The sequence below is a fragment of the Notolepis coatsorum genome, assembly GCF_963971535.1.
Source record: "Notolepis coatsorum genome assembly, chromosome: 15".
Taxonomy (NCBI): Eukaryota; Metazoa; Chordata; class Actinopteri; order Aulopiformes; family Paralepididae; genus Notolepis; species Notolepis coatsorum.
The window spans coordinates 37,908,313-37,930,689 of NC_140179.1; positions in this window are offsets into that span (position 1 = coordinate 37,908,313).

The following is a 22,377-nucleotide window of genomic DNA, read 5'->3' on the forward strand; positions in this document are numbered from 1 at the left end:
AGCGTGCGAGTATCGAGAGATGAGATTGGATAGATAGAGCGGTGCAAGCCCATTTAAAATTTTGTAGGTGAGGAGTAGCGCTTTAAAGTCAGATCAGGCTTGAATAGGAAGCCACTCCAGTCCTTCTACTCAGGAGCTGTAGAGAGCATCCTGACCGGAAACATCACTGCCTGGTATGGAAACAGCACGGCACAGGACAAGAAGGCCCTACAGAGAGTGGTGCGCTCAGCCGAGCGTACCACGGGTATTGCACTACCCCCCCTGCAGGTTCTATACAACAAGAGGTGCAAATCCAGAGCCTGCAGGATAATGAAAGACCCTCACCACCCCAATAACAGCCTGTTTCAGCTGCTGAGGTCAGGCAGACGCCTGCGAACCCCAGCTACTAGGACAGAGCGGCTTAGGCTCAGCTTCTTCCCCCAGGCCATCAAAGCCATGAACAATGAACATTGAGTGCTCAGAACATTGAACCATCCACACACAAGCACACATGAACACACACACGACACGCACACTGTGCACGCTCACACACGAGCAGCCACTTAACACTTTAACATGAGCGGGCACACACTCATGTCGCACACACGCACACTTATGGCCAAAGGAAAGGACACTTTAAATTAGAATAACAGGAACAGTGTATTGCACTACCAAAGCTAACTAGCATGTCCCATATGCTCTGTAAATAACTATGTACAGATACCGAGATGTCACTCCATGTTACCTGTTACCTGTTTACTGCACAATGTTGTTTTCTTCTTTTGATTCTATTATATGTACCACTGTATTGCACATCGTTGCGGGCAAGACCACCCGCATTTCATTGTATACCTGTATGCCGTGACAATTAAAACTCTTGACTTGACTTGACTTGAGTGTAGGGCGGACAAAACTGGTGTGATGTGATCAAATTTTCTAGTTTTAGTTAGTATCCGTGCAGCCGCATTTTGCACAAGTTGAAGGTTTTTGATGCTTGAATTAGGTACAGTTTTCTTTTCTTGTGACTCGCTCTATTATATGTTTGCTCTCACCCAACAGGACCTTAGCGTGGGGATATGTATATGTTATATAGTGCTCTACTTCAAAGGAATCACGTTCAGTCATACTGCAACCTGGTTGGACTATGGCTAATTTAAACATCTTGATCTGGAATACAGGGGGTCTTAATATTCCACATAAACGCACAAATGTACTAACATGGTTGAAAAGGCAGGAGGTGGACGTTGCTTTGCTGAGTGAAACGCATCTTTTAATTTTATCATAACATAAGCTCCTCTTCTTTTAGCACTAAATCCTGTGGAGTAGCCATAGTAGCTAAGCGAAAGTTGAATATTAAACTATTAGACGTGTGGTCTGATGCAGATGGTCGAATTACTATTGCTAAAATGGAATACTCTAACAGGAAAATTGCTCTGATAGCCGCTTACTCCCCTAATGTGTATGACGCTAACTTTTATGCTGTACTCACTGCAGAGATGTTGAAAATACCTGAGTACTCATTTATAGTGGGTGCTGATTTCAATGCCATTTGGGATCCATTGATGGATAAGTCCAGTAACGCTGAAACCTACGATCAGAAGCAAGCGACCGCAGCCCTACGTGCCTGGTCTAAAGACACGGGGGTAATTGATACAGTATGTGGCGGGTGCTCAACCCAACCGTGCGAGACTACTATTTTTTCTCCGCGAGACATAAGACTTTTTCCAGAATTGATTTTTTTTTCTTCCTCTAGGCCAGGGGTAGGCAACCCTAGGCACGCGTGCCTGCATAGGCACGCGGGGGCATTTTCATAGGCACAGGGGGCAGCATTTAATTAAAAAAAAATATATATATATTTTTTTTTTGCTTTGAAATATTATAGTGAAATATTTTGCACTGTTGTCGCATTTATCTTGTTGAAATTCTCCCACAGGTTCTTTTTACTACCACATATTTAATTGAGACCCTTTATACCTTATAACAAAAACATTATTACGGTCACCATTGTGACCAGTGGGATTAATCAACAAATTTTATTATTTATTTTTCTATTTCATTGAACATTGCACATTAAAAGCAATTTTTTTTACTCAAAATGTGAGTATTACCAAGTCAACTTGTGTTCTTAAAACAATGACAATAAACATAGTTTTATTATGTTGAAATAATGTGGTTGTGTACTTATTTTTCTGTTAACTTATTATGGATTGAAAACTGAAAACCTTAATGCACAGTAACTGAACTCAATATTTTTAAGTTCTGGTAACTTATTATTATAAATTCTTTTACAGTGTAGTCTTGCGATCAATCAAAACTTATTTACACGATATACCTCACATTCACCCTCCATTCACATCCTGGTGTTCTCCTGGTGTTCTTCATTAGGCCTGTAGGTGGAGCTATGACAGCACACATACAGTACACACACCGATGGTGTGTGATGTGTCCAAAAATGAATGGGCAAATGTGAGTGAAATGGTCGCACTGTATGCAGCTGTTTGTCTGCATTGCATCCCCCCCCCCAACTCAGATTTAGGGTTGATACAACCATCATAATAATATTGTTAATAATAACAATAACAATAATGATGTAATAATGTAAAAAATATCATTAAAAATACCTGATTATGAGGGGGAAAAAATTACGATGTATGGAATATTGTTGAGGCACACTAGTTACAACTATATTTCAAACAGGCACTCCATGTCAAAAAGGTTGCTGACCCCTGCTCTAGGCTATTCGATAGCTTTGACGTTGACTTGAAGCCCATTGCACTGTCAGACCACAAATACATCCTCCTTAAGGGTTCACTCAGTCAAATAACGTCCCGTGCCCCTAGATTTTAAGACAACGGTCTGAATTTCAAATGCACAGAACAAGACAACACTACTACTTTCATGGCTCTAGACCTAGTCACCTACTAGCTATGAAGATACGGGCCAGTGAACAATTTGCGGATATCCCTGCCATTAAGAACCAACAGGGGGAGATAACCACCAACCCCAACAAAATCAACGATACATTTAGCTCGTTTTATTCCAACCTGTACAAGTCAGAAGTGGTCTTTGATCATACCAAGCTGGAGGACTATCTTAATCAAATTAACTTACCACAGGTCTCAGAGGATGACGCTAAACGGTTAGCTGCACCTATCACACTAGATGAGCTTAGGGAGGCGATTGCTGACATGCAGCGGGGCAAGGCTCCTGGTTGGGACGGCATTCCACCGGAACTCTATATTGCGGTCTGGGGTGTACTCGGTCCCTTATTACTTTCAATGATTTTACACTCAGTCAAATAGGGCAATTTTTCCAGGGATGTCAATATGGCACTTATATCTGTCCTACTCAAGAAAGATAAGGATCCCACCGAATGTGGCAGCTATAGACCCTTAAGTCTCCTCGGAGCCGATCTCAAGCTATATGCTAAGGTGCTAGCCATCCGACTTCAAAAGCATATGACATCTCTGGTTGACCCTGATCAGACTGGCTTTATAAGAGGCCGACTGGTCACGGATAATATCAGACGGTTACTGCACGTGATTGATGCCAGCAAGGATGTCGCAACCCCTACAGCTGTCATGTCCTTAGACGCGATGAAGGCCTTTGACAGATTGGAGTGGTCTTATTTGTGGGCAGTCCTTAGAAGGATGGGGTTAGGTGAGGGGTTCATTCACATGATCAAAGTTCTCTACACAGGGCCTTCGGCCATGATCTTAACAGGGAAACTTTGCTCGCCACTCTTCTCTGTCTTGCGCTCTTCTAGACAGGGTTGTCCTCTTAGTCCCGGACTCTTTGCTTTATCCCTCCCTTGGTAGTATGGCAGTGAAGGGTTAAATACTATTTTTTTTTGCCTATATGTAAGAAATTGCTGATAAACTGTCTTGTTTTGTAAGCCTCTCGTCGCTGGTAATGAGGGCAACCTCTGTGTCATATGAGTTGAAATAAAGGTTTGAAACTATTCTACTATAACTATAACTACTATTCATGCTCTTTAGATGATGAGAGAGAGAGACAGACACACACACACACACATAAATACACACACACACAGTCACACACACACGTGCGCACCCACTCTGACTCAATCACCTTTTCTTTTCATCTCACTCATTGAACCGCTCAATGTTTCCAACTCAGATGTGTGGAACATACGCTTCACTCACTTAGAACCACGGAATTCAAAGCCATTGTACGACCTCTACACAAAAAGAGCTTACATTTTCTGTTTTTGTCTGATGTGTGTGGGTTGGAGTTTAGTAACTTATCACAGTGTGACTTTCTCCAGACCTCTCTTGGCAGAGCCTGAGGTGTGGCCCAGCACTAGTAACCCCTTCCCCCCTATCGCCACTCAACCCCAACCCACACATTAGTCTAAAAAAATCTAAATCTAAATAAACGTAAACAAAGTGCAATACCAAAATGCGGCTCTTTTGCTTAGAGGTCGCTGGTGATGATGGCATTACAGATTCTACCTTTAATCACAGAGTCGGTCTCAAGCACATTACAAATAACAATATATATATATTTTCTCTCTCTTCTCTTTGCGCATTACTTTGAACTGTCACTGAGGCGCTGAGCGAGGCTTTCCAGTACTATCACCTATATTTATCACATAAGCAATAAACGAGGTCTTACATAAGTTTGTCTGGGACACAAACAATGTGTCTCCTCTTACAGCCTTGGCCCACGCCTACCTTTCCTATCAGACCCGCTTATTACCTCACCTGGACGGAGTTCAAGACACTATGACTGTGTCGAAACATGGCAGACGGGGCGAGAGCAGTAACAGTGTTACCAGAGTGTTTACCAGCCTCACTGTTGTCACGCCTTGTCATTATTTGTGGCTTGTGTTGTGCGAGAGAGAGAGAGAGAGAGAGAGAGAGAGAGAGAGAGAGAGAGAGAGAGAGAGAGAGAGAGAGAGAGAGAGAGAGAGAGAGAGAGAGAGAGAGAGAGAGAGAGAGAGAGAGAGGGGGATAGATAGAGAGAGGGATAGAGAGAGAGCAAGAGAGAGAGGGATAGAGAGAGACTATTGGAGGTGCCTAGAACTAGGCTCAGGACTAGGAGAGATAGAGCCTTCTCCACCGCAGCACCTAAACTGTGGAACAGCCTCCCTCTCAAAGTACGGGCCGCTCAGACCTTGCAGGTCTAGTTTTTACCTCCTGAGCACAGTGATGTTTATACATGTAGTACAATGCCAAAGCAGTAGGTGGCAGTAGGTGGCGATGTAGTTCAAACATGAAGGTGTCGTATATTATGATAAATATAGCTCACAAAACTCTATAAGGTGTGAAATATGAATGCATTAGACTTGCAGTCTTAAACAGTCAAAGTGTAATGATGGACATAATCAAATATACTTGTAAGAACTAGAGTAACTTAGTTCTCAGATTGTCTGTGTCTACAGAGATTGATTGACATTGTGCTCACAACAGAGCTCGATTTACATATAGAGTGAGTAGTCAAATAATTCAATTTACAACAGGAAACCTGAGGGTCAGCTGCCAGAGCTCTTCTGCCAGGAAGAGCTTAAGACAATGGGTCACATGACTCTTATCTCGCTGGAGTCTTCTGTGACACACACTTAGAGACAGAAGTCTGAGGAGGAGTTTAAGTTTCACTATTGCAGTAACTAAATGTATGTTTAGATCCTTAATTTAAGCTCCAAACAAGCTGTAGATATTTCTGGTATATTGTACAAAGGCTGCTGAACGGAATAAGATGAAACATGTTGTATTTATGAAGAGGATCGTTGAGTTGTACAAATCAAGCCATTTCGGAATCTAATTTGTAATAATTAAGAGGATACTAAGTATAACTGTTAATAGATATTAACTTAAGCTAAAAGGAATGATTAAAATGCTATAAAACTGGGCTTGATGATACAAACAGTGATTCTCATCTGAAACCAAATGCTTTTAAGTCAGGAATAATATGGTTATGTTTAGAAAATGCTTCCCAGTTCAACTAAATACATCCTGGAGTTTAATGCCAACTGTATTAAGCATATTTAGACAGTAATATATTTCTCTGATTGGGAAAACAAAACAGAGGTCAGATGGTCTGTTTAGGACAACCCATTTTTACTTTACAACTGAAAGTCAGTGATTGGTGGAAAAACGTCTAGGGGACGTCCTTTGATGACGTCACACAGAGGTGTCTCTCTCATTGATAAAATGGGAGTGCTGGGAACACACGACACACAGAACAGACACCACCCCCAGCGGGAGGACAGCAAACGAGAACAGACGGAGAAAACTCATCACCATAGCAAGGAAAAACAACAACAAAAGACATTGAAGCGGGAAACTTCCTGGTTTCCAGAGAACAAAGAACTGGATTCAGCTAGATAGATTCAACGCTGTTTTGAACAACATTTATTTGGATATAGACTCTGTTCAACAAAGACTCAACTTTGTGGGACATTTCAACCTTTTAATATAGAAATACATATGCAATAAATGCAACAACTTTAGATGAGAGCTCTGGATTCCGCCTGATGATTCTTCCATCACCGTACTATTCTCTTATGGGTAACACAACCAGCAACTTAGATACAGAACAACCGCAGAGTACTGTACTGTTAAGGTAATGCTATACTTCATGGGACAAGCTGAATTATGGTTACCACATTTGGTGCGTGTCCCTTACTGTGATACGGTCTGAAACAAGACGTCTCTCATCTCATCTCATCTCACCACGTCGACGTTGTCTTCAAAACATCGACGGACTGCTTCGCCTTCAACAACGCGACCGGTGTCTACGTGAAACGAGGTGAGTGCAAAATATAGGACGTCATGTTGTTGTCAAGACCGTCCAGAAAGGACGGGGGTTCTGTTAAAAAGCTTGTACCGCGCTCCCAAGAAGATTAGGTCTGAATCGCCAAGATTAGAAAGTCAAGGTTATGAGATTGACTCTGATTTTGGCGGTGAAGACGGAATCTAAAGGGAGCACAGATGTTTAAGTTAAGCTCAAAACCACGATCCTAGACAGGAGCACAGAAGTTAAGCTCAGTACCGTGCTGCTAAATAGGGGCACAGAAGTTTAAGAGACCAGGACCGTGTTTCTCTATGGACGCACAGAAGTTTAAGAGACCAGGATCGTGCTTCTAGATGGGAGAGTAGATATTAAAGTGACCAGGAACGTGCTTTCAAGAAGGTGTTGGAAGCGCTGTTGAAAGAGAGGAGAGAAAGGTGCTTGATTAATAATACAACCCAATATTGTGTGGAAATGCTACAGTATGGATTAGGGAATAGTGTGGGATTATAGCACTGTTTGATAATTGCGGCTGTTGAACGTGTCGTGAATCAATACGGGGCTATACAGAGTACATTTTGATGTAAGTGGTTTCGATGTCAAGCCTGCGTCTGGATCAGGGATGATATCGAAAACATATTAATGAGTAAGGCTGCCCAAACTTCTGGACAAGAAGACGGGCGGGCTCGGATATACTGGTATTTGTTTTGAATAAAGGGAGCTTGATCGGCCATGTCCCGCTAATTTTCTCTCTCGCCTACGCTCGGGCAGGCTGAGAGATGAGGGGGAGATGGTACGGACGAGTGTGTTTGTTACATACCTTTTATTGGACAATGGTCAGTAGAGTCGAGACGAAATAGGATGGTGCCGATGGGATTGCGATATTGGGTTTAATCAAGTAGCCGCCGGGCCACGGATGACGTAGTGAAAGGCGTAATCGTTATAAAGTAGGATAAACATGTTTCAAATATTGAGACCGACACCGAAAGTAGCCCGTGTGATACAATATAACTTTTGACTTTAGTTTGCGATTTTGTTCAAACTTTGGGTAAGGGATGGGCATTTTTTGGTTGCCTAAGAGCAGTAGGGAACCTACAAAAATAATAACCAAATAGCATCCTGCTGAAAGGGCTGTTTATCTGAACGATTATCACGTCGTTGCGTGAGCTCGTAGATGTGTGTGGAGTTAAGGCCGGCCGGCTTAGGAGTATGCACTATACATTGGTTGTTTGTGTGTAAGTTCAGTGAAATAAATGAGCACTTATGAATGGGAGTTTGTGTGTAAACATGTTAGCTGTGGGTAAATGGGTTTAGTACTTATGAATGAATGTGTGTGTGTATGATTTTACAAAAGTACCGTTAGGTATTTTTTTATGATAAACGGCGTGGTCGCGCAGTGGAACCTCGCGAGATGCGTGCGTGTTCGTTATCCAACGCAGCTTAGCTGTTAGCTTAGCTGCTAGTTAGCCGCGAGGGTGGTCGTGGTTAAATGTGGACGTTGCATCATGATATCATGTGTATTGAAGGAATCGTGAGTGAGGGGTGTTTAATAGGAATCGACTTGTGTGTCGCGATTATGGAATTCTGTTGTATTGAACTCATTGTTTAATGCAAAAGAAATCAGAGAGTTCGATAAAAGTTTGAACCGGAAGTCGTACTACATATCCGGTTGATGTGTGGAAAGGAGCGCTTGATAATACTGGGGCGATGTGTCCAGGTGGGTGGAGAAAACGGGAAGTGGAAGCGATAAATGTAATATACAAGGGTGCTCGGAGGGGCGGAGTCGCGGGCGATATTAAAATGTTTTTTATTGTTTAAACTGTAAAATGGCGTTTAAATTTGAATTAAAGTTCTGTTGCGGGGTAACACCGTGGTAGCGCTGATGTCGCTGGTTGTTATGACGCTCGGTAAGCGGGACAAGTTGCCGTTTAAGGCTTCGTGGCTAATGCTAGGTTGAGCTAAGCTAACTAGCTCTGCTATGGCTGGCGAAGCTAACATTGCTACTGTTGTGAATGGGGGCAACTGGCGATGCTAGGCTAAGCTGAGCTAACTAGCATATGCTAAGCTACCGGAGCTAACAATGCTAATAGTATGAACGGATGGTTTTTATATTGTATTAACGTTATGTTGGGGATGTTTTGTACTGCGTGTAACGTAGGTCTGCATTATATACTGTTGACGGTGTACTGTGTAACTGTGTGTCTAGACAAGGGTGTGTGTTTATTTTTGTTATAACGTTATACGAGAATAACAGTGGGTTGTGACTTGCGCCCACCAACTTCCGGGATCAACATCCGGTGTCCCATTTTAAAGGGAACGGTTGTTTAGTAAGTTAAAGCTCTTGGGAGAATGTGCATGTTGTGAATGGGACTGTTTTGTGAACCTGCAGTGGAATGATAAAAGCAGTGTGCATATGGTTAGGATATATTTTTATAGACATGCCGGTCCGTGCATGCGCACTATGGACGCGGGCGATAATGTGTGGTACAGAGTCGCCTCCGCCAGGTGGATTCTGGGTAGGTCGATACAGGTGATGTTTAGTAAATACGGCACGGGGCAGTGTTGGCTAATAGATTGTTGTGTTTCATATTCCTCTACTTAGTCTCTCTCTCTCTTTCTCAGTCTCTCTTTCTTTCTTTCTTTTTCTCTCTCTCTCACTCTCTCTCTCTCTCTCTCGCCCCCGTTCCGTCCCGCGCCCACGCTCTCTCATTCTCTCTCTCTCCCTCCCTCTCACTCTCCCTCCCTCTTTCTCCATCTCTTTTTCTCCCTCCCTTAATCTCCCCCTTTCATTACTCCCTCCCTCCTTTCCTCCCTCACTGTCTCTCTCTCATACACTGACTCACTCGCTCTCTCTTTTTCTCCCTTGTCACAAGGATAAAATTGAAATCTAAATTAACTTGCTATGTGATATTCAATTATAGAAGTATGTTTTCAATTCGGGGTTAACGAATAAAGTTTTGAACTTGAATCTGTATCTGTTCTAAGCAGTTATGGCCGGTTTTAAGTACTGGTAATTTTGATTCAGAAAATAGATCATACGTTGCTAAGTTGATGATATTGCATTTAGTGTGGGTTAGCGCGTTGTAATAGGGATAATTGAAGTTTAGTATAAAGAAAGATGGGGTAGAAGGTGTACATTTGGAAGTGTGATAAGGTACAATGATACACTCACTCTTTCTCTTACACCCTTGATAAGATAAGATAAGATATTCCTTTATTGATCCCCTTGGGGAAATTCAGGCATCATAGCAGCGTGGGGGGGGGGTACAGGTAGTAAACAACACAGTGTACAGGTAGTAAAAACAACACAGGCAGTGTAAACAATTTGGTCAATATGGTCAATATAATTTACTATCTGACTAGCTGAAGAAATATTCACATTATTCACAGTGTCACATAAGGTGCAGTATGCGTGAGGTAGTGTTATAATTTACTATCTACTGAGTATACATTATTCACAGTATCACGGTATCCACTGAAATATACATTATTCACAGTATCACAGTATCACAGTGTCCACATAAGGTGCAGTAAGCCTATGGTAGTGTAGGTTGTCCTCCTTGGGTTCCTATAAGTCCCAGGTCAATGTCTGGTAGCAGTCGCTGTCGCTGCCCCCTGTTGTGGAGCCTGGAGGCTGCTAGTCGCTGCCCACTGTTGTGGAGCCTGATGGCCGCTGGTATGAAGGACTGTCCGAGGCGGTTAGTTGAGTGTCGTGGGGGAATGAGTCTGTGGCTGAACGAGCTTCTCATCTTGACTAGCTCGTCGTAGAGGGGGTGGTAGGGGTTCTCCATGATGGCAGCCAGCTTCCTTATCATCCCCCTCTCTGCCATCACCTCAAGTCTAGGTAGCTCGACTCCCACCACGGAGCTAGCCTTCCTCACCAGCTTGTTGAGCTTGTTGGTGTCCCTTGAGTTGATGTAGCCTCCCCAGCATGCCACAGCATAGAAGAGGATGCTGGCCACAACAGACTGGTAAAAAGACTGCAGCAGTCTGTTGCACACATTGAAGGACCCGCTCTCATTTCCCCCCCCCTCCCCTCTCTCCCTTCCGTCTTCTCTCTCTCTCTCTCACTATTTTTCTCTTCCTTTCTCTTTTCCCTCCTAACTCCTTAACTGTGCCCCCCCTCCCCTCTCTTCCCCTCTCCTCCCGTCTCCTTCCTTCCTGGTTCCTTGAACTCAATCCCTACCTGACTGCCCTCCTCTCCTCCCATCTCGTTCCGGTATTCCCTCCCTCTCCGCCCTACACGCCATTCCTGGTTAAATGTGCCCCCCGTCTTCCCATATCCTTTCAAAGCCTTGTTGATAGATGCCTTTGCATTAGGGCCTAGGAGTTTAGTGTTAACTTTTAGAAACCACATGCAGGAACCATTTCTCACACAAGTAGTGTTTGGTTTGAGTTAAGATTGTGCAGCGCAGGCTGATGTAATGTTTGAACCCTGTTTATTTATTGGACCAAGAAATACTAAATGATCTGTATATTAATTCTAGTTCTGATTTAAGTGTACATAGGGTATATTTTTTCATTCAGAACAAGTATGAGACGGAAATCACTTCTCATTTTCAGCTTAGATGTGTGCATTATTTTTGTAAGGTAGAAGTGTTGTTGTTGTGAATGTGAATCTGGGTGCCGTATGGGCACTGGCCTGTCTAGGTACAGGTGTGGTTGGACGTTTATCGTGGAATTCCTTGGGAGAAGGAGTCTAGAGATTTTCTTTCGGGTTACAAACTGAGAGGGGATGTTTTGGGCTACGGTTGGCAGGCCTTTGAGAAGTCAGAGGAATGTAGGGAATTCGATGAAGTGTGGTACTGACGTCTGTGATTTATGACACGGGCGGCTGGGACTACATAATGGACGAGGAGTTTAGAGGCCTAAGCCTCTAAAAGTTGATTTTTCTCCTTGTTAAATGGGTGGCAGAAATGTTGGACTGGTGTCCGAGGGGGGAATGACGGGTAGTTTAATGATTATAAAAATGATGTTATGTGACGTGTAAGATTGAAATGTGATTATTAATTGTGAGGTAAGATAGGAATACACTTTAGACTTTCTCAGAGACAAATAAGCAAAGCAAGAAGAAAATGTTAAAATTACATCTACACATAGTCATTAAGCAGACATTGTCATTCAGAGTATTTTATGAGAGCTATATGACAAATTCATCAAGGAAAAAATTCATTTGAACAACTAAATGACCATATCCATCACAAATGTTTAGAAATGATAGGCTGTTGTAAAACTAATTCTGATTGTTCTAAGGAGGATCAACAACAAACCGGAACAGAAGTGAAGATTGATGCAAATTTGTGTTCCTCTGAGATTCGTGTGAGGGGTTACACGACAAGTGATTGGGAGAATCCAGGGTTTTCCAATTGGACAACGGAGATAAAAGCTAAGGTTGTGTTGTTATGTTCAAATAAATTGCACTAGCTCTCAATAGTCCGATTAGTATAGGAAATTCCGACATTCCATGAGTAAAATATTAATGGAATAACGAGGAAAGTGGCGCTGAAATTAAGTGCAGGTGTTGTTCTTTTGTCTCGAAAGGTACTGGGCGAGGACAGATGCAGTTCTGACGATTTCAACACCAACCGGGGGAAAACGGCTAAATGGGAGCCTTGGTATTGTTTTTTTTTTATCCACTTTTTCTCCCATTTTCTATATTTTTTCTCCCATCCCAATTTCGTAACATCCAATTCAACCCTCCCCTGTCACGAACGCTGTTTCTTGCCTCCCACAAGTCGGCTGCAATGTGGACTAAGTCATACATAGCACAAGTCCCCTCCGGTACTTGAGGTAACAGCAGTCGCATCTTTTCACCTGCGCAGCTCGATCTCTCAGTGGCGAGGAGTAACGCGTGGGAGGCTCACGCTGCCCCCGACACTTCCTGATTCTACTGCGCAGGCGCACCAACCGACCTGTAGGAGTCGCTGTCCACAACGCCCAATCCCCACCCATCAGTTTCCCACCCCCTAATACGGCCAATGTGTATTAGTACGGACGACCAGCTAAACTGAAAGCAAATGTGGAGCGCTGGGCTCGAACAGGCGAGCCCAGCGTCTCCAGATTTCGTGGCGCGCGCCTTGCCCACTACGCCACATAGCCGCCCTGAGCCTTGGTATTGTATGGGTGATAAGAAAATTGTCAATTCCTGTCTGCACCGATAAAATCTGAAAGTGTGAGGGAATTTACCTCAAGTTGATAGGATAAGGTAGACAAAGAGAAACGTTTTTTTTTTCAAACGGTAATATTACGGGAGTGATTGAAAGTGTGAGAATGTCGAAAATGGAGCAGGTTCACCTTGGTGAAACCTTGTTAGGAGCAACTGGAGACTTAGGTGAAATAACAATAACAAATGTTGACAATCTGTCTATTTCAATAACCGGTAATATAACAGTGGAAGTGAAAAAGAAATGGCCAAAAATATTCAGGCCTTTACGAAAACTTGTATATAAGTGTAAGAAGAGGGGAAACAAAAAGCAGAAAAAGAAGCCACAAAGTGTGGAAGGCCAACACAGGGCCTGTAGTGGGGGAATGCCAATAACCTCTGCAGACACCCCCCAGATAGATTTGAACAGTGACGTTAACCTGATTGATTTGGATGTGATGGACTTCCCTCATGTGACCAGTACGATAGAGGGACTTGAAATGATGACTTTGACTCCAACACAGGGGGTCATTGGGGAAAGACGAACAGAGACAACTGTTTTACTCCAACCAGTGTCCGTCGAGCAAGAGTCGGCGAGGCCGATCCACGCTGGACTAACCATTTCAGGTAACTACAAATTGACGAAAGGACAGAGAAAAAGACAGAGGAAGGCTGTATCGTTACGGCAGTCCCAGGAGGCCCACCCTGGCCTTGCGGCTGGAACAGAGACTGGACAGGGGTTGGGGTCGCAGATGGAGTGGCCAATACGTGGGACCGACAACAGGTATGGGAAAATACATGAACAGTTTTCTCAGCCCACAAGTTCCCCATGCCCAGATCTTCCCCGGCACCAGAGCCGGAACGGGGCGCGGGGCCCGGTGACGGGGAGCCAGACAGCCAGCGCCAGGGTGGAGGAAGAGAGGCGATCGTGCCTCTCTCAGGAACGACAGAGAGCGTTCGTAGAAGCGTTAGAACGAAATGAGACAGTCCGTAGAGACCTGGTGGTGAAGCTATTGGCTATCGAACAGGCCGCGCACGAGATGGAAGTACTAAAGCAAGAACTGGCTAAACAGAATGAACTGATGAGTGATGTGATTTTGGAAATAATGTTTCGAACTGCAGAACGAGGGCTCCGTGATCAAAATATGCCACATGCTCCGTTACCTGAAAGGGGAGCTGAGCAGCGAGGGCATGGTGATGGACACCACAGGAGGGGTGAGTTTCCAGGTCCCTTCCAAAGACAGGCCCGAAGGGGAGAAAGATGTACCGTGGACCTTGTAGGCCGCCCAGCAATGAGGAGCCAGGTGGCAGCGGCAGAAAAGGACAAGTATGTGCATCTCCCCACACTAAAGCAGGACCGGCCCAGGGAAACGCCCGGAGGGGACCGGAGAGGTGTGAGCCTGTCGGGGACGGTGAGACGTGACACTGGAGGACAACAGAGGCCTCCGAGAGAATGCTGGCTTGTGGCCAATTAGGACATATGGCCAGAAACTGTGGTCAAGGATATCGACCCCAAAGGGAAAGAGGGGCATACGGGCCTCGAGGAAATAACAGAGGAGGCAGAGGAGAATATGGCCGAGAGCAAGGACAGAACCTGGGCCCAGTAAACTTGTCAAGGGGATCGGAACCATCCGATTGCAGGCAGGAGGCCCTCAGGGATTGTGGTTTGGGTCATTATCAAAGAAGTTGCGAGGTGGTAAGGTTGTGTCTGCAGGGGCCACAGGCTAATAGGAACGATGAGGAAATGCACAGGAGACACTATGGCGCTCGGGAAAATAGATATAGATATTACTGTAGATCATGAGACAAAAAAAATGAAATAATGAAAAGGAAAAAATATATATAGATAAGTTGGGTGGTTAGATTATGTGTGCAAGTTACTAAAAGGGTGTGTGTGACTAACGTTGGTAAGTGGAATGTGAGGAGATGGAGTAACTGGCGATGCATGACTAATCATATTAACAAAAAGGTGGTTTTAAACAGGTTTTTGGAGCGAAATAATATTAGACAGTGAAATGATATGGTACTACTTCAGCTAGTGACCAGTAGTAATTATTCATGCTTGATCAGTAGATAGATTGATCAAAGGGTGGTCAAAAACACTTTAAAAAAAAATAAAAATAAAAAAAATAATGAGAGAATATATATATATTGTTTTATTTCTTTTTATTTCTTTCCTAGTTTTTACAGGGGTATTTATGCCTCTGGATGGAAGTCTGATTTTGTATGATGAGGGAATTATGAGTGGTGTTGCATGATATGACAGTCATAATTTTTATTTTTTTTGGCGTTTTATTTTTTTCCTTTCTTTTCTCTATCTTTTTCTTAGGAACTGACGGGCTGAGAGACGTACTCTCGTCGGTCAGGGTACAGGTTGGTGGAGTGACACAGCGGGACTGATAGAAGAGTCTGTATGATGAGCTGTGGATGAGAGCTAATTCATAATTCTGTTTTCCGCTCATTAAGAGTCCAGATATAGAATCTGGGAGGTTGTGTCACATTTTGGTGTGTAGGGTTGAGGAAACAAGGTTCTCTGTACATAGCCGAGCTCTGATAAGTTTGGTCGCCATTGGCCAAATAGTTTTAATGTAAGGTGTGGACATGTGATATTGATAATTGTCTTATGGGAGACTCTGCAACAGCTTGTTGGGGCTGGCAGGGTGTGTGAAAGATGTAAGATTAAGGGGAATATGGTTTGTTACCATGCATAGGGTCTGTTGGTGAATGGGACCCGTCAGAGCTGAGCTGTCCGGACCGAGGAACTGTCTGGAAAAAAGGTATGATTGTGTAATGGAAATTACACACTCAAAGAGTGGTGGGGTATGTTGTGCTGAACTTGAGACATTTGGTCTAGTAATACAGTACAGCACAAAGTAATGAGAGACATGTGATTTGATTGAATACTAACATAAAGAAGCCATGAAATATATAGATAAATGATTTGGAAAGGAAAAAGTTGTCAAACTCAGAACAGTAACAAATGTGTCGGAGGGAGGAAAAATTTGGATTCTCAATCAATTGTTGTGATATAAGTAACCTGCGTTGTCCACCGAAGCGATATATACTCACTGCAGGATACGGATGGGAGATTGGTTTGTCAGCATTCATCCAAGTGTGGTGCGAGGAAAACCAAGGACTCCATCGGTACTGACGATCCAAGACACTGTCTAGTGTCTACCCAGCGATTCCATGGGGGACCATAACACTGCGGGTACCAAGAGATCCAGGAGAAGCCTAACTCTCAAGCGCTGAGAGTTCCAGCCAACGCAGTGACCAGGTCCTGAGGACGCGGAGGGGGAAACGAGAGAGGCCAAACGCCAGGCAGTCTACAGGAAAAGACAGTCTTCTCATCTGACCTGCGCCAGCTGTCAACTGTCCGGCTGTCAACAAGGCTCTAAGACATATCAACTGGTCGGATGACATCGAATAAGGGAGGTTGATCCCTTATCAAGTACCAGGCGGAGGGTGGAGAGAATCACAACCTCTTCCACTATTCTGATGGTTGACGGGGGTCGAGCCAACGACGACTGTAGGAAGACAGCACAACCTCCTCAACCTCTGTGACATCGCCAGAGGGGAGGTCTCATCACCCCACCTGAGATCGACGCAACTGACATCCGAGGGAAGAGCTCCTGTTTCAACTGAACAGGCCATACAATCACGTTTAAATCACGCCTCAAAACACACTTATTTGCTCTGGCTTTTGTTTTTTAAACCGTTTTTGAGAGATTGGCCTTTTTTATGTGACACATTGTACTGTTTTATTATGTGCTTTTATTACATTTTTATGTTTTATGTTTTATCCTATGTTTGTGGACTTGTACAGCACTTTGGTCAACTTTGTTGTTTTAAATGTGCTATATAAATAAAGTGGATTGGATTGGATTGGATACAGCAGGGGGTCATGCCCCTATTGAGTGACAGCTCGAGGCGACGAGGCCTTGACAGAAGAAGGGGAGGGATCGGAAGTCAACAATGTGGCTTTCTGATTCTACCTCCCTGTTTGAAGCCAAGAGTTGTTGGTGGCATTAAGAGTGAGATCAGCAGTCTTGATCTGCACCGTCTCTGAGAAATGAGGAGGGGGTGGGCAGGTCAATCCGGCGAACATTGACCCCCCTGTCCCTGCTCCAAGTCAGAATTTGACAACCCTAATGGAAACCAGTGGAAATTGATCCTGGTACGCGATGTCTGAGAAAATATCAGATGGGGATAAAACAGGTCAAATACTGCACACAGTGAATGAAATTGGACTGAAAATAAAAATGTTTGAATGATATAATTATAGGTAGAAAAAGTATGTAGAAAAAGTATGTTTTTTCGATTTTTTAGGATAAGAGTGTGGTTTGCAGTGTGTATTTTTATCCAAGTGTGGTTTAAAATGTTACATTTTTTATCCAGGTAGTGGAAAGCAGTAAGCAGAAGACATGAGCTAAATTTAGCATAAATACTGGCTAATTGGTGATAGATTATGTCTATCAGAGTGTGGATTGTCGTATATTATGATAAATATAGCTCACAAAACTCTATAAGGTGTGAAATATGAATGCATTAGACTTGCAGTCTTAAACAGTCAAAGTGTAATGATGGACATAATCAAATATACGTGTAAGAACTAGAGTAACTTAGTTCTCAGATTGTCTGTGTCTACAGAGATTGATTGACATTGTGCTCACAACAGAGCTCGATTTACATATAGAGTGAGTAGTCAAATAATTCTATTTACAACAGGAAACCTGAGGGTCAGCTGCCAGATCTCTTCTGCCAGGAAGAGCTTAAGACAATGGGTCACATGACTCTTATCTCGCTGGAGTCTTCTGTGACACACACTTAGAGACAGAAGTCTGAGGAGGAGTTTAAGTTTCACTATTGCAGTAACTAAATGTATGTTTAGATCCTTAATTTAAGCTCCAAACAAGCTGTAGATATTTCTGGTATATTGTACAAAGGCTGCTGAACGGAATAAAATGAAACATGTTGTATTTATGAAGAGGATCATTGAGTTGTACAAATCAAGCCATTTCGGAATCTAATTTGTAATAATTAAGAGGATACTAAGTATAACTGTTAATAGATATTAACTTAAGCTAAAAGGAATGATTAAAATGCTATAAAACTGGGCTTGATGATACAAACAGTGATTCTCATCTGAAACCAAATGCTTTTAAGTCAGGAATAATATGGTTATGTTTACAAAATACCTCCCAGTTCAACTAAATACATCCTGGAGTTTAATGCCAACTGTATTAAGCATATTTAGACAGTAATATATTTCTCTGATTGGGAAAACAAAACAGAGGTCAGATGGTCTGTTTAGGACAACCCATTTTTACTTTACAACTGAAAGTCAGTGATTGGTGGAAAAACGTCTAGGGGACGGCCTTTGATGACGTCACACAGAGGTGTCTCTCTCATTGATAAAATGGGAGTGCTGGGAACACACGACACACAGAACAGACACCACCCCCAGCGGGAGGACGGCAAACGAGAACAGACGGAGAAAACTCATCACCATAGCAACGGAAAAACAACAACAAAAGACATTGAAGCGGGAAACGTCCTGGTTTCCAGATAACAAAGAACTGGATTCAGCTAGATAGATTCAACGCTGATTTGAACAACATTTATTTGGATATAGACTCTGTTCAACAAAGACTCAACTTTGTGGGACATTTCAACCTTTTAATATAGAAATACATTGTGTGTTATATGCAATAAATGCAACAACTTTAGATGAGAGCTCTGGATTCCGCCTGATGATTCTTCCATCACGTACTATTCTCTTATGGGTAACACAACCAGCAACTTAGATACAGAACAACCGCAGAGTACTGTACTGTTAAGGTAATACTATACTTCATGGGACAAGCTGAATTATGGTTACCACAAAGGCCAATCAGAAAAGTTGAATGTGCAAATACACTTCCTGCAAAAAAACAACAAACCACCATCTTTAAATGCCTCGCATGAGCCATTTAGCCAACGTAGCATTTATTTTTCAGCAAAGAAAGTGCAATAAACTAAACGGATACATTCACTGTGTGTTCTGCCTCATTTGTTGATGTTGTAGCTTGGACTGGGCTCCTTATAACAATAACTTGACAACACGTTGGTAGCCGCAGCTAACAGGGTCTGAAAGTAATGTTAGCTAGGTAGCTAACGTTAGCTCACGAGCGACGCTAGCCAGCCAGCACCAAACTGATGATATCAGACGTTGATATCAGGAGCTATCAGTAGCTAGATAACATTAGACACCGCCTCATGTATTAAACAAAAGTGAATAGATGATTGGGCCATTTTGTTTAATGCTTATGTTGAAAGAGGAGCTCTGAGCTCAAGTTTGTTAGCTTACGTGCTAACGCGATTGGAATACGCCAGTATAACAGTATAGCATTGTGGCTAGCAGCTTGGTAACGTTAATGCTAGCAGAATGAATGGATGTAAACTTTATTTAACAGATTGCAGAATGGGTACAATACAATACGGCTCAATATAAAAAAAAAAATTGTATCCACTTTTTCTCCCATTTTCTATTTTTCTCCCATCCCAATTTCGTATCATCCAATTCAACCCTCCCCTGTCTCGAACGCTGTTTCTTGCCTCCCACAAGCCGGCTGCAATGTGGACTAAGTCATACATAGCACGAGTCCCCTCCGATACTCGAGGTAACAGCAGTCGCATCTTTTCACCTGCGTGGCGCGATCTTTCAGCGTCAGGGGTCTGCGCTTTGGAGGGGCGCCGCCCCCATCGCTTCCTGATTCTACTGCGCAGGCGCACCAACCGACCTGTAGGAGTCGCTGTCCACAACGCCCGATCCCCACCCATCAGTTTCCCACCCCCTAATACTGCCAATGTGTATTAGTACGGACGACCAGCTAAACTGAAAGCAATGTGGAACGCTGGGCTCGAACAGTCGAACCCAGCGTCTCCAGTATTCGTGGTGAGCGCCTTGCCCACTGCACCACATAGCCGCCCCCAATACAAACAATTGTTAAGGGAATGCAGACTGTTGTAGCTTGGACTGGGCTCCTTATAACAATAACTTGACAACACATGGTAGCCGCAGCTCCTTGGGACAGCTCTGCTGTAAATACTGGAAATAACCGTGCAGGTCTTTACTGCGCATCCGGCTCGCGCAGATTACATGGCAGCATTGTCTGCGAGTTTTGGCGAGTATCCAAAACGGAAACACAATTTCAGCGTTGCCAGTAGGGAAACGCGCTATCCTGCCAAAACGGCGTTTCTTTTTAACTTGGACAGCAAACGTAATCATTCAGCAACAAAAACATTGCTGGATTCAGCACACTGTAAACCCGAATAAGTTTCCAGAACTTAAAAAAATTGAGGCCATACCATGCCTCAATTTTTTTAAGTTGATAAACTCAAATGTTTTCAGTTGGCTAAGACTTACAATTCTCAGTTAAGGCAACTCAAATATGGTCTGTTACTGTGACTTAAGGTTCTCAGTTAAGTCAAATCAAATATGGTCAGTTACTCTGACTTACAGTTCTCAAGTGGAGTCAACTCAAATATGTTCAGTTACTGTGACTTACAGTTCTCAGTTAAGGCAATTCAAATATATTCAGTTACTGTGACTTAAGGTTCTCAAGTGGTGTCAACTCAAATATGTTCAGTTACTGTGACTTACAGTTCTCAGTTAAGGCTATTCAAATATATTCAGTTACTGTGACTTAATGTTCTCAAGTGGTGTCAACTCAAATATGTTCAGTTACTGTGACTTACAGTTCTCAGTTAAGGCAATTCAAATATATTCAGTTACTGTGACTTAAGGTTCTCAAGTGGTGTCAACTCAAAATGTTCAGTTACTGTGACTTACAGTTCTCAGTTAAGGCAGTTCAAATATGTTCAGTTACTGTGACTTAAGGTTCTCAAGTGGTGTCAACTCAAATATGTTCAGTTACTGTGACTTACAGTTCTCAGTTAAGGCAATGCAAATATATTCAGTTACTGTGACTTAAGGTTCTCAAGTGGTGTCAACTCAAATATGTTCAGTTACTGTGACTTACAGTTCTCAGTTAAGGCAGTTCAAATATGTTCAGTTACTGTGACTTAAGGTTCTCAAGTGGTGTCAACTCAAATATGTTCAGTTACTGTGACTTACAGTTCTCAGTTAAGGCAGTTCAAATATGTTCAGTTACTGTGACTTAAGGTTCTAAAGTGGTGTCAACTCAAATATGTTCAGTTACTGTGACTTACAGTTCTCAGTTAAGGCAGTTCAAATATGTTCAGTTACTGTGACTTAAGGTTCTCAAGTGGTGTCAACTCAAATATGTTCAGTTACTGTGACTTACAGTTCTCAGTTAAGGCAGTTCAAATATGTTCAGTTACTGTGACTTAAGGTTCTCAAGTGGAGGCAACTCAAATATGTTCAGTTACTGTGACTTAAGGTTCAACCTTAAATCCATGTGATTAAGTTAACAGAACTCAACGACATTGAGGCCATCCCATGCCTCATTTCTTTTAAGTTAATCAACTCAAATTTTTAAGTTAATCAACTCAAATATTTGCAGTTACTATAACTTAAGGTTCAGTTTTAAAATCCATGTGAAAAAGTTTACAGAAAAATAACTACACAAGCACATTATATCAACTTCAAACAACTATTTTATTTTTTTCTATTCAAAGAGTATAAAAGAGTATACATATATAATCTGTATGTTAGCAATGTACAATAACACTGTAAACACCGTACACTGTTTTTGGACTATATATGTTAACAATACCGACCAGGTATTAGTGCCTTGCAAAGTGCAGATATGAAGTTTTCCCCTTTTTTTGTATGCATTTAGGAGGTTTTGTTCTTCATCGAAACTATTTATCTTACAAAAACATTGTGTTACAACTTCAAACTCTTTATATTTATTTCTATTCAAAGAGTATACATCTATTTATCTTACAAAAACATTGTGTTGCCCTCTCCAACATTATGGCAATGTTAAAATTGAAAATATATATATATAGAAAATATATATAGAAAATAAATACATGCATGTTATAACATGTACATACAATGTAATGTATATTACACATTTAATCCCTCTGGTCACAATAGTGTAATAATGTTTGTTATAAGGCTCTGAAAATGTTACTGAATGATGTATCAATGTATTTCCAGCAAATATTGAAATAATAAAGGGTCTCAATATGTGCAGTGCACATGACCAGAGCCGTTTACATCCTGGCTGAATTACTCAAATTTGTATAGTGTGGTCATAGAATGAGCAAACATGTTGACGGCAACTATTGTGACCGTTGGGATAACACAGTGTATCTATGTACAGTACAGAATAAAATGTATAGATTATCTGAAAATTGTCAATCCGCTTGGCACATGTAAAATTCACAAACGTTGTGCTGTATATTGGGTCCTGCCAATGTGGAACCAAAATACCAATCCACATTACATGCTATACAGCTGGCAATACTGTTAATAGTGCACATACCTACATATGGAAATGCAGCTGCATGTATTTGCTCCATGA